The sequence below is a fragment of the Heterocephalus glaber genome, unplaced genomic scaffold, assembly GCF_053883595.1.
Source record: "Heterocephalus glaber isolate CG9 unplaced genomic scaffold, H.glaber_assembly_v1.0 deba00001481, whole genome shotgun sequence".
NCBI classification, from domain to species: domain Eukaryota; kingdom Metazoa; phylum Chordata; class Mammalia; order Rodentia; family Bathyergidae; genus Heterocephalus; species Heterocephalus glaber.
In genome coordinates, this window is record NW_028258317.1 from 55316448 (window position 1) to 55329758 (window position 13311).

General features: G+C 39.0%; 1 protein-coding gene across 3 annotated transcripts in view; it reads left to right on the top strand.

Moving 5' to 3' along the window:
- Positions 1 to 13311, top strand: part of Tmc1 (transmembrane channel like 1) — a 455769-nt gene that overhangs the window by 96066 nt on the left and 346392 nt on the right. For all 3 annotated transcript variants that reach the window (XM_087184103.1, XM_087184105.1, XM_087184104.1), the window contains one exon: positions 5493 to 5664. The gene's annotated coding sequence lies outside the window, so the exon portion shown is untranslated. The remainder of the gene's footprint in view (positions 1 to 5492; positions 5665 to 13311) is intronic.

A 13311-nucleotide genomic window follows, 5' to 3' on the forward strand; every position in this document is an offset into this window, starting at 1 on the left:
TCCTCTAACTTACCTTGCCTAATAATAGACTATACGATTCCCATTTTAGAAGAGGTCCTGCCCCATACAGATGAGGAAGGGAGGCTGAAGGAAGGGGTATATAAGCCTTTAGAGGTGTCTCCATTCAGTAAGCATTGAATCAGACCCTCTTTTTCCATGTCAGCATGGTTGTCTAAGCTTTAGCCACGCTTTTATTATTAATTCTCCAAAAGTTCCAAACGGATGGGGTTCAGGAACTTTGGCATCTGAACAAGTGGAGACTTATAGGAAGAGGAATAAGAACTCATCCACATGCTACCCTTCAGGCTCACCATGCTCTACAGGGACCAAAGCTCATGTGCTTGGGACCCTTCCAGAACTTGCCCTATGTATCTCTTCACTTGGCTGCTTATTGGTATCTTTTAAAGTAGCCTGGCCTGCTGAGACCTAGTGAAAAATCTCATTCATCCAAAACAATGGTCTCCTGTAATGTTTGACAGGATATAAATGGATTCAGGGTTGTGCTAATGAATTCTGATTTTTCCTCTGCTATTCCTTTGGATAGTTCATCTGTTTTCTGAGAATTAAATTTCACCTTTTGTGGTGGTGAATCTCACCTAGACCCATTTTACAAATGCTGGTCCTTCAGTTTAACTTTCTGATTGCTATTTTTTACTAGACTAATTCCAAATCACCCAGAGTCATCAGGGATACATAAGCATTCATATTCATTGTCTATAAAGAGTGTCAACCTCTTTAACTTCTATTTCTTCCAGTGGTCTCAGTCATTCTCTTATCATAATGTTACCTGTTTTTAATCCCAAACTATGTCCTTTCTTCCTTTCATAATTGTGGGACTAACAAGGCCGAGCACTGTTTAGAATTGAAGGAGACTTTTATTCTTGGCCAAGAATAGGAGAAGTGGAAGTTAAACTTGCAAATCAACGTCTCATCTTTTTGTGGATTAGGAGATTATGACATAGGATAAAAGAAATGAGGGGGAGGATAGGCTAATAAAGGGAAGGAATATTTTTGTCTTTTCTCTGAATGGGAAGAGATTTTCCAGAAATTAGAGTGCCACCTTTTTTTGCTTCTTTTATGGTTCTCTTCAGTCATCATCATGACAACTGTTAAGTGTCATGGCATGGTGGTGGGGAATGTCATTTAGTAAGCAGATGGAATTATAATGAAGCTAGAGGTTTTTTTTTTTTTGGTACTGGGGATCGAACTCAGGTCCTTGCACTTTGGAGGCAGACGGCGGAACCACTGAGCTAAATCCCCTGCCCTACTAGAGGTTTTTTTAACAGTCACTCTTTCAGCCACCTTAGATCCATCAGTTTGGCTAGCCCACCTGAAGAGGGATCTCTGGCCTGTAAGGACTTATCCTCAAAGATAATAAGATTAGGGCAGGGTAGAAATTCAGCTAGGTCAAGGATGCAGTATAAGATTGTCCAGTATAACAATAGCTTGGATCTGTGGAATTATTTAGGATCTTCTCTATTTCTTAGTGATTCATTAAGTTTTCTGTCTCATTGTTTCCTATTCCTAAATATTCTGCACAAAATTGACAGGTATGTTTAAATCTTCAAACTTGCAAACCATCTATCCACAGTTAACTCCAACCCACTTTCCTAAAGTAATCTCCCGGTATGATCAAAACCAATTCTCTTTTCCCAGTGTGGTTTCCTTAACATCTTTGTTCTTATTTTAAAGTGTTTTTACCCCCTTCCTTCCTTGATATATTGGTCTGTGCCCTCCCTTTCACTGAAGTCAATATTGTCTTTGGATCAAACTCCCTTCCCAGGAACTTTCCTGAAGACTGTACCCTATAGTCATTTTAAACTTCTCTGAGTGGACACCTTAATACTCTGTCCTTTGGATCATACATGGGGTGTGGGCCCTATGAGGCATCAGTACAGACAGAATTGACTAAAGCAAGCTCAGGGTGGGTGGAGTCACATGACAGGTGAGTTGATGGGAAGCCCTGAGTTGGGGGTGGGTAGGTCACAGTTAGCATGCAGAGTGAATTAGCACAATAGAAGACACAAGTGCGAATAAAAGGAGCATGAGAGTCAGTTCTGGGAAAGCCTAAAGAGCAATAGGAGGAAGAATTGAGGCAAACAAATAGCTCAACTTTCCAAGTGAGCTCCAGTCACGAGCTTGGACCAGTGCCCAATCTCAGGTCACAGGGTGGGAGTGAGGAAGAAGATGGACTGGTAGAGGAAGAAGATGGACTGGTAGAAGATGGAAGATCAGATGTAGTGCCTAATCCCAATCCCACCACTTTTGATCTGTGTGGTCTTGGACAAGTCATTTGAATTTTTAAAGCCTTTTGCTATTCAGTTTGTACAGAGGGACACTAAAACCAAGTTACAGGATTATTGTGATTATTAGATAAAATTAAATAATGTAGATAAGCTTGCTAGTAGATGCCCAGTAATGATAGCTAAAGTCCTTATTCTAGCTAGGCTCATTGCTCTGTAACTATTAAAGAAAAACTATCTTTTTATCAATATAAAGATAATACAGTGGGCTAGGCATGTAGCTCATTGGTACAGTGCTTGACTAGTATTTGTGAGGCCCTGGATTCAAACCTCAGTACTGAAAAACGAGTTAACATTATTCTCTGTGTAAATAAAGTCATGACCATGTTAGCCCATAACTTATACATGTATACTGCTTTCCTCCATTTTCCTTTCCTTTCTCCTTCCTTCTTCCTTCCTTCCTTCCTTCCTTCCTTTCTTTCTTTCTTTCTTTCTTTCTTTCTTTCTTTCTTTCTTTCTTTCTTTCTTTCTTTCTTTGGGTTGGGGATTGATCGCAGGACCCTTCATATGCTAGGCAAGTACTCTACTACTGATTTATATCCTCAGATCTATTTATTTTGAGACAGGGTCTCACTAAGTTGCCCAAGTTGGCCCTGAAATTGGAATCTTCCTGCCTCAACCTCCAGAGCAGCTGAGATTACAAATATATGCCACTGAGCCTGGCTCTTTCTGTTTAATTTACACTTGAAATTAACTCTTAGGAGATTTCATCTCAGTGCCTCTTGGGGTTCCTCATCTCTTTCAGTTTTGGGCCAAATTATGGTATATTTCAGTAAGGTACTAGGAGAGCCACATTTATTCTTTATCTCTGTCTACACCAAATCCTGTTGTGATGCCCACCATTTCTTTTTTGTTTGTTTGTTTGTTTGCGGTACCAGGGATCAAACTCAGGACCTTGCACTTGTGAGGCAGGTGTGGCACCACTGAGCTAAATCCCTGGCCCATGCCCACCATTTCTTCAGATGTTTGCCACACTTGGAATTCAGGGATCTTTGGTCAATCTAGAATCCTAAGTCTATGTCCACATGGAAGGAAGGAAGGAAGGAAAGAAGGAAGGAAGGAAAGAAGGAAGGAAGGAAAGAAGGAAAGAAAGAAAGAAAAGAAAGAAAGAAAGAAAAGAAAGAAAGAAAGAAAGAAAGAAAGAAAGAAAGAAAGAAAGTCATTCAATCAGCCACATCTAAGTTTGGTTGTTAGGCAATGAATTAAGAGGAGAAGAAAGCCTTATAGTTTAGACAGAAATTAAAATCTCTGGATATAAAGAGAATGGAAAAGGCCAGATGGAATAAAACCATGTAAAAACCTAAAACCCAAACTATTATAGAGTTTACTCATTTGAATCTTTCTTCCCTGTGGTAGAAGAGTCACGCAGTATTTCAAGGGTATTTCCAGTTGACTAAGAAAAAGAGAATTACAGGTCGTGTGAAGCAGGAGGAACATGCTAGATGACTTCATGTTTTGGCCCCACTCTACTGTTGTTACGTTGTTTTTAAACTTATTCCTGTGGACCCAGGTTTCTTCATCTATGAAACGTTGGTGTTCTCACAACAAATTCTTAAAAATATACTTGAATTCCAACACTCGTTTGAGAATCACATAAATTGAAAAAGTTCTTTCCACAGTATGGGCTTTACCATAGTTTTCAGAGGCACAATTATGAAAGGAAATAGAATTCAGAGGCAAAGCAGCCTGGTTCTCCTCGCAGGTGTTGCTATCCTTTGACTATGCCTCTTTTACAGCAGAGAAACTCAATTCTGATTCATAGTAGGTGGCTGGCAAGTCCTCTCATTTACTACTGGAGTTTAAATTCTTTAAGGAACTGATTCAGCTACCCAGAAATCTCCTCCCCTTTCCTTTCCATTTCCCCTCCCTCCTCTTTCATTTATTTCCCCTTGAACCCACTAAGCACTAACAACAATGATTTTACAAATGAATGGAAATGACCAACTTTAAAGAACTGAAATGTTCCTGTGAAGCTTGTTATGGACTTCCCTTGGAAAGTTGTTTCTGTGGTCTATATTCTAACAAAATGAAACTGCTTTTGTCCTAAAATACTCTGATTTTTTTACTATTATGCTTTACTCTTTAGAAGCATTTTCTAAAAGTCACAACTATCTTTTAAAGTAGATGTTAATGTCATTTTCAAGATCAAGAAGCCATGATTAAGAAGGATCGAGAGGTTTTTTGAATGAAGATCATTTAGCTACCAAGGAGCAGAAGGAGGATACCATTCTGAGTTTTTCAAATTCCAAAGGTCCCCTTCATGTAGATAAATACTTTCAAAATTCTTTACTTAGGGCTGGAAGTAACAGCTTCACAATTGAAGAGGCAAACTGATTTATGGATACATACTGAATAATAATAACAACGGCAAACTTGGAAACATAACTGCCCTTCCCAAATGTAGAATGAACAGACTCTGGTTTTCAGCAGCTATTTCATAATCTAAGATACAATGTTAAAGTCTAGATTTCAATTTGCAATCATGGTGCTTACATAGGGTCATCAGGAATTTGTACATGCACTTCTACTCTTAAGCAACAGAAGGTTCCAGTGAGAGAAAAGGAAAACATTTTTACTATAAAGATCTAGGAAAGAAACTGATTGACCCAATCCCATTAGAACCATTTAGACTAGAAATAATAGCCCTCTGCATTCAACTTATTCTGAATAAGCAACTATTTTCAGTGTGCATCCCGTAATGACTCCCAATTCTCAGAGCACTGAAAAACCTTTCCACAAACTGCACAGGAAAATGAAGTCTGTTGTTTGTGAGAGCAAGGAAAAGACAGAGCTAACTCTCTAACTCTACAGTTAACACCCTGTGCACTAGCTCTTATGTGCTTTTTACACACTATTATTCCACACGCTTTTTACACTATTATTCCACACTGAATCTGTATTTGAACATTAGATGCATCTTTTTTTATGCTTGAAGGACAATTTTCTATAGATATTTGTATCTTGTTACAAATCAAGATAGAACCTATTTGTTTGGTCTTAGAAATCTCTGTAGACTCTTCAATATTCTTTCTCATTCTTGTTCAGTAAAAGCTTTACTGATTATTGAAAACAAATTTTTGCTTGACATTTTTAATATGTGGTATGTAAGTTTTAATATCATGTATAATATGGAAGTCAACTCATCCATTCTTCCCCTATTTAAACATTTTGTCTTTTTTTTTGTACCAGGGATCGAACTCGGGTCCTTGTGCTTCCGCAGCAGGTGGTGAAACCACTGCGCTAAATCCCCGGCCCGACATTTTGTCTTTTTAAATTGTGGAATACTAGCCATCTAGAAGGTTGAAATTGTGGCCATGCCCTGGCAATGATTTGCTCCTGACTATTTACTTCCTTCATGCAGGTGAGGAAACTGATCTTGCTGTGTGTCATTTGTGGCTCTATAACTCAAATTTTCCAACTCTAGTATTTATAGAGAATAAAAAAATTTGTGAATGAGAGAAAATTAATTCTTTACTTTTTGGTGACTATATATAAGTTTTTTGATATCCATATATTTTAGTGTTTAGATAAAATTTCCTTTATTAGATTTCATATTTTAGTGCGTAAAAACTTCATTTAAAAATCCATGGCCTATATCCTTATTGCACCTTATATAAATTATAATTTTACTGGAAAATATCTCCAAAATGATAAACTGATAAAGGAATAAGTGTTAGGATTATTTCAAACTATGTCCAAAGAAGATTGAAGTTTACAAATCCAACTATCACTTCTGAGATTGTTTGTGGGTAGATGAAATAAACACATGTATGTGCCCTTGTGTGTATATGTACAGAAGGAATTGGAGGTACCTCAGGGCAGCTCAACAGCCAGGTGTAGTGGAAGGCCACCTGTTTCAGCTCTCTGAGATTCATGTGGATAAAGAGTCTTATTGGAAGAGGCAAGAACAGCTTCACAAATCCTGAGATTGCTGAAGATTTCCTTTGAACTTTCATGGTTGTGAAGGAGGGAATTTATCAAACTTCTGTAATCTTTGAAGATAGCTCCAAAGTGTGTAATAAAGCTTTAACTTTCATTTGTTTATCTACTGTTTTGTTGATATTTACTAGGAAAGAGTTTTTTTTGTAATTTATAGAAACCCACTGAACATGGGCACAATAAGGACATAAAGTTTTAAATAAGGGGTCATTGTCATTCTTTTACATAAAGTCCTTGGCTTGGATTTGGAAACAGCCTTTTGTTTTCTTTCCTAACCTTACCTCTGGTAGGGAAGTTTCTGACTATAAATGTCCTCAGAACATGCTTGTTTATTAACACAAGGGGTACATATGTGTAAAAGCAAATGCAAACCAGAAGGTTCGACTTGGCTTTCAGGGAGCAAAACTAAGGGGAGTTCCAGCAATTACCCTGGCAATTACCTTGATAAAAACAGCAGGTCTGTTTCTGTTCTGTGATAGATATTTTGGTTCTCAATTACTATAATGTTGGAATTAATTAGCTAGGCAATTTTGCAAGCTGGAAAATGTTTCCTTCAAGGTGTTGTAGATATCCCCTGCTTCTGCTTTATTCCAAAGTAGTTGTTAGATGGATTAATTTTAGAAAGTTCAGCTCACAAGGTTCATTTTTCCTCACTGACAGTTCTATAAACTTGCCTTCAGATCTGTAATACATATCACCACTTCAAAGAATGGTAATCCTATGTTTGATCCATTCCTCTTGCACTCAGGAGAGTGTGTGCGAGAGAAGGGACGTCAGGTATCACCAAGAAGTGAGCATTTGAGAAGGTGAGCTTGAATAGCAATCAATGGTACTATGAAGAGCGTTGTCCCTTTAATGAAGTTCCGCAGATTGTCTGCTTTCTTCCTAAATTTGGCTTTTAAGTTTCTGGTCCTTGGGGAGGGATGAGGTGAGTGTTGAAAGCTGTAAGGAGAAGCCTGTCTCACTAGCAGACATTATTGCCCTCATTCTGCCTAAGGAGCAATTTCTGGCTGTAAGTCATGACCCCAAACAGGAAGTGCCTCTGAGTTCCTCCAAACATGGTATATGGATGGCGAGGGTGGAGTTCACCACGCAAATACCCAGCTGCCAGCCTTTCATGTTTACAAGAGATTGAAAATAGGTCACTTAAGGACAAGCGTATATCTTCTTCTTCACTCCAAGGAGCAGAGTATTGTCTTACACTAGATGCAATACTGACTTGAACTGTAGAGCTATATTTGGCTTGGTGTTTTTCTTTAATGCTGGCCAAATTTGCTCTATGACTGTTACAAGCTTCAAAGAATTACATGAATAAGTAGTTTCAACTTGTGCCAATGTCTGATGAGTTTTCTAGAGGAAGATTTAAAGCCAAAACTTTAAGTATTTTGTTCCTGAGGTACAACTAATATTTAAGTATAAATTGGTGTTTGAGTAGAATGGCAGAAAAACCCTAACCCAGAGTTGAAAGGTATTTAAGAGGTCACACCCAGCCTCCAGAAAAGAGGCATGAATCATCAGCCCACCTTGATGTCTTCTCTCACTTGCTTCATTTTCCCCCCCAAGTTTTTGCTACTTCAGGAAGCCACTGTTATTGGCTGATAGAGAATTACAGCAACTCAGTACAAGAGTCATTTCTGCCCCTCATCAGTGATCTATTAACCCTGTCCAGTACAAAACAGCCCTAACACTGTAAGAAAACTCTGCTCTTTGCTGATCATCAGGAAACTTTAAAAACAAGACTGCTATGTTATCTGTGATTTTTTGAACTGGAAACCATCAGTTCCCTGCTTATTTGGGGTACCATGACTTTCCTCCAGTGAATAGTTTGGAAACACGCTAAAACAGTTCCTGTACTCCATGATTTCCATTAATTTAAGGAAATGTTGAGCAGTATAAATTATGTTTGTGAGTCTGGGGAGCCACTTCCTTAGGTGCAAGGCAATCTGTTAAAGATTTGCTATCTACTGGTGAATGGTGTGTGTGTGTGTGTGTGTGTGTGTGTGTGTGTGTAGGTAACTTTTACAAGTCATAAGGATTTAGGAACATTTGGTCTTATATTTACACTTGGAAATGAACTTTTAGTGAAATGCACTTTAAAGAAAAAAGGAAAGTCAAATTCACTAATGGCATAAATCAAAGTAATGGAAAAACCAAGCCAAACAAACTCTGGTGATTGGACTGGGAGATTAGAAATAGTCCTCTAAGCAGAGAAGGACTTGAGCTGCAGAGGGACTGGCTGGCTGGTTCATGCCTTCATTTGATTTCAAACAAGCCATGGCTGTTTTCCATAGTGTTCATGAGGGGGTAGGGGAAACTGAGAGAAGAAAGGGTGGATGGAGCGATGACACCTAATGTACTTATTGGTGTCACTGTGCTTTGTGGTGGTGTTTACAAAATCTAGTTCCCCTACAGCAAACACATGACTAGTGTGTTATTAGTGTAACTGCTTCTCATAGGCTCATGCATTTGGTGTTCACGTCAAACCTGTGAGGTATGAACTGTGGTTAACCCCATTCTGCACTTGGGAAAACTGAGAAGCAGTGAGGTTTAGTACCATACTGTATGTCACACAGCTAGCAAGTAGAATAGCCAAGAATTAAATTCGGGCAGTAGCATTCTAGTTATTATACTCTTGATTGTTGTGACTCCTGAAAGCTTTAGTTTTGTGTTTTACAAAGTTTGGTCTGAAATTCACCTGCATTTGTTTCTTAAAGTGCTTCTGGAAACGAAGTTTCCTGGGTTACATGTGAGAGTCTCTGGGTGAGATTTAGGCCTACAATAATTTTACTTCTTGCCAATCTGAATGTCTTTTATTTCTTTTTCTTGTGTAATTTCCCAGGCTGGAAGTGATGAGGGCGAACATCCTTGTCTTGTTCTTAGTTCTTCTGATTTATTGGTGATGGAACTCAGGGACTCTGCCTGGAAGTGCTTTATCACCAAGATACCTCCCCAGCTCCTTTAGATTTTTTTTAAAATTTGGGACAGGATCTCTTTAAATCATTCAGGTTGGCCTTGAACTTGCAGTCCTCCTGTCTCAGACTCTCAAGTAGCTGAGATTACAGATACCCACTATCACTCCTGGTCCACTTCTCCAGATTTTGAAGGGAAAGACTGAGTCAATTGTTGTTAATATGTTGGTAGTTCACCATTGAAAACTGCAGTTTAGGGTCTTCCATTCCTAAACTGGATTCCATCAGGAGACATACACAAAAAACCCAAATGTAGTTCTTTCTCATTTATTCACAGGCTGAAAGTGTGGTCTTCCTATCAGGGCACTGTAAAAAAGAAAATAAGCAGGCATATACAGATCCTCATAATCTCTAATAATTGAGTGAAAATCTTCAGCTTGTTTTTTCTAAACTCAAGGTTGGGAATGGATATATCAGTGAGCAGTGTAGAAATTTACTGCAATTAAATGAGAAATATGTTCAAATTACACGTGTTTAAACTTTGTATAACTGTTACTGAACCAAGATACTACTTTTTTTTCTTTAAAAGTTCCTAGACCATTATAATCCATGCCTGCAATCCCAGCATTTGGGAGGCTGAGGTAGGAGGATTGCCATGAGTTTGAGGCCAGCCTGGGCTACATAGTGAGTTCAAGGTAGTCCTGAATTACTGAGAGAGAATGTGTCTCAAAAATCAAACAAACAAACAAACAAATCTCTCTCTGGTTAAGAAGCACTTCAGAGTAGAAGTGAAAAAAAAAAAAGCTTTAGAGATAACCTGATGTTTCCTGAATTTTATAATTCTATCAAGATCGCTGCAAAAATACTCTCATAGAGATGAAAAAAAGAGGCTATTACTGCCTAAATTACCCCCAAGCTAAATGGTATAAATTGGGCCTTAATGATGCTCACAGATAATATGATCTAGTAAAGCTTGGAGCAGATCACTGGCTTTGAGCCATGATGTTGAGTGAAAGATTTAAAGGCTGAGGCTGGAATTACCTAACAGTTCATTCATCGACAGCTGTGGTTGATGTTGATTGTCACCTTAGCTGAAGATAATAGCCAGGCCATCTACACACGTGGTTTCCCCAGGGATCCTGGGTTTCCTCAAAGCATAGTGTCTAGCTTCTAAGTGCAAGAATTCCAACCAGGAAGAAGCTGTATCACTCCTGACCTGGCCTTAGAAGTCATGCTGCATTGTTTTTATTGTATCCCACTCACTAGAAGCAAGTCACTAATGTGGACCACATTCAAAGGAGGAGAATTAGATTCCATCATTTGTGTGAAAGGTCAAAGAATTTGTAGACGTATTTTAAAACTATCACAGATGCTGTGGAAAAAAATAGTAATGATATCTAATATTTATTGAACATTTATATGCCAATAAGTAAGATGTGTTGTGTCAGATCGGCTTCTAAACACTTGACATAAATTATCTCAGTACTCCCTTAACTTTTTAAGACAGGTAATGTAAGCTGTATGTTATAGATAAAGAATTTTTAATTGCTTACTAAAAAATAATGACTGGGATTAAAAGCCAGGCATCTTATCTCCAGAAATATTTTTCTTACAACTATACATTATTTTTCTTTCTTACTACTATGCATAAGTCCTAAGTAGGACTAGGAGATGTAGAATCTAGTTCAAAATACTAATTTGGGGAGGATTCTGCTCTGCTCCTAGTGTTTCCCATGGCCAAAGCCCCATTCAGGAAGGATGATTGCTCAGCTTTATCTCTCCATCCCACCCTGGTTGACCAGGGTCGGACACCTCTCTGAAGAGGACCATCATCTGTAATAACTCTGAGGTCTGGTGCCAGAGCTTGAGTGGATGGTGCTCACTGCAGTGAAGAACTAGAGCAGGCAGATGGCTCACATCTGAGGACCCCTGCCGGAGTGAAGGAAGTGGACTGAGGATGTTCTTTGGTGCTGATATCTTGTTTAGCACTTGGTGAGATTTAGTTGTTACTGGGCTGCCCCACCTTGTGCATCCTTAAAATAAATCCTTGTTATCTGAGATAAGTGTCTTCCAATACCCTCACCTAGTGATTGTGCCACTAATGAGGCACACAGCCTGGAATAGGTCACCTTCCTTATCTTACCCAGTTCCTTTCCTTCCTGGGCAATAGGTGAGATTTGGACTAGGTGATAACTAAGTTCACAATCAACTCCAATGTTTAGAATTTTGAACCTTGGCATGGGGGGTTGTGGTTCCAGGAATCCCACCCCCATTTATTCCTAGCACTTTCTCCTACCTCAGAGTGATTTAAACTTGAGACTTTTGTTTCAGAAGGAATCCAGCTGCAGTGCCAGTGGCAGCCCCACACAGGCTTGCTGGGATTTGGCAGTCCTCTCTGTTGAGCAAGCTGGACAGTGAGTGTCCTGACCTTGTCTTTTCTCATTTCTCAAGTGCCCATGTTTGCTAGAGAGAGATGAAAATAAACTATAGGGAGTGGCAACTATGCTGATGGGAACTGAGACAAAATACAGGCCACTGGGTTTGGTTTGCCAGGGGTGACCGTACCATAGTCCAGAAGGAAACCGGGAAGGGGTGGTATTACAGATTCTACTTAAAATTCTGTTTCATCCAAGCAGGATTTACAGTGCAACAGACTAGCATTTGCACTTCAGACACATGGAAAAATAATAAAAAAGAAAGGAAACAGAATTTTAGATACATGAGATCCCACAGTGATTCTGTGTTAACCTCTAACCCCTCACACTTCTATATGCCTATGATTTGGAGGATATCATCAGCAAAACTCCAGGCAAAACGCTTGAAGACCTAGAAACCATCTGGCTTTGAGGCCAGCTTATGGTGTGACTATAGGCAAAAGCTTCTTGGGGTTCTCAGTTCTTCCGTTGTATTCTAAAGACAATTTTGTCTGTTTCTGCACATGTCACTAGAATTTTGGGCCAGCCAAAATTTTGGGATATTGGGCATTAGTGTTTCCAGTTTCTTTATACATCTCTTACAATCAAATATTTGAAGCAGGATGTAGGTTAACTCTTTCAAGGAATTATTTTATGTATCACAAGTATATAGAGCTAAATAGCATCTTTGAGTGGAACACTTAGAGAGTGCAGTACTAGAAGTGAATTGAATGATATGAATGATACCTCAGAGGCCTGAAAGAGTTAGTAGGTCTACCTGTGGTAGGGTTAATTGGTGTCAAGACATGGTATGAAATACAAGAAAGAGGGCTGCAAAATCTTTTCATGGGGGAAACTTTAGTGATCTATTAGTAATAACTGGAGCTTATTTTCAACAAACCTCTCTCTCTCTCTCTCACACACACACACACACACACACACACACACACATACACACACAATTATATTATTAACTCTATTGTGAAAGCCAAACTGAGAACAGTGACTGAGAAGGTGCTTTGAGCTCTTGGGGAAAGAAATATATCTTACCCTGGGCTCTTTCTTTGCATTCTAAGAGTTCATTCTATAGGGGAATTTTTCTTCCTCTTTTCTTTCCCCTGTTCACAGAGAATTCCATTACTTCCATCCAAATATAACTGGGCCCAACCTGCTTAGCTTCCTCGATCAGGTGAGATGGCATACTGAGAATGATAGGGCCCTAAACCAGAGGCCCCATTACTGACTAGTCCTGGCTGATTTTTCAAACTGAGGAGCCAATGAAGAAACAGTCTTCCGTGAATATATTAAGAAACTATGCCTGCCTTAGGAGCACAAGGTCCTGAGTTCAATCACTGGTACCAAAAACAAACAAACCCTGGAACAACAGGAAATAAAACCCCACTTATTGCCCATTAGCCCTAAGATAATTTCAAAATTCAAATGATTGAAATTCAAGGAATTTCTCTATTTTGTTTTGATTAAATTACTACCATCAGAAAGAGAGTTCTCTGGGGGCAAAGATTGTCAGTATTGGTCATTATGGTGTTTTGTGTCTGTCACTTTGACCCTGAGGATACTGCAAACCCTAGGGCAATTTGATATCCTGGTGATTTTGAGAAATTTTCTGTTAATATACCAGAAAAATCTCTTTCTCTTTGTCCCTCTGGGTTTCTTTTCCTATGTCCTCATTCTTTGTGTTCACCCTGCAATCACCCTCACTCCCTTAAATTGGCAGAATGAAGATGG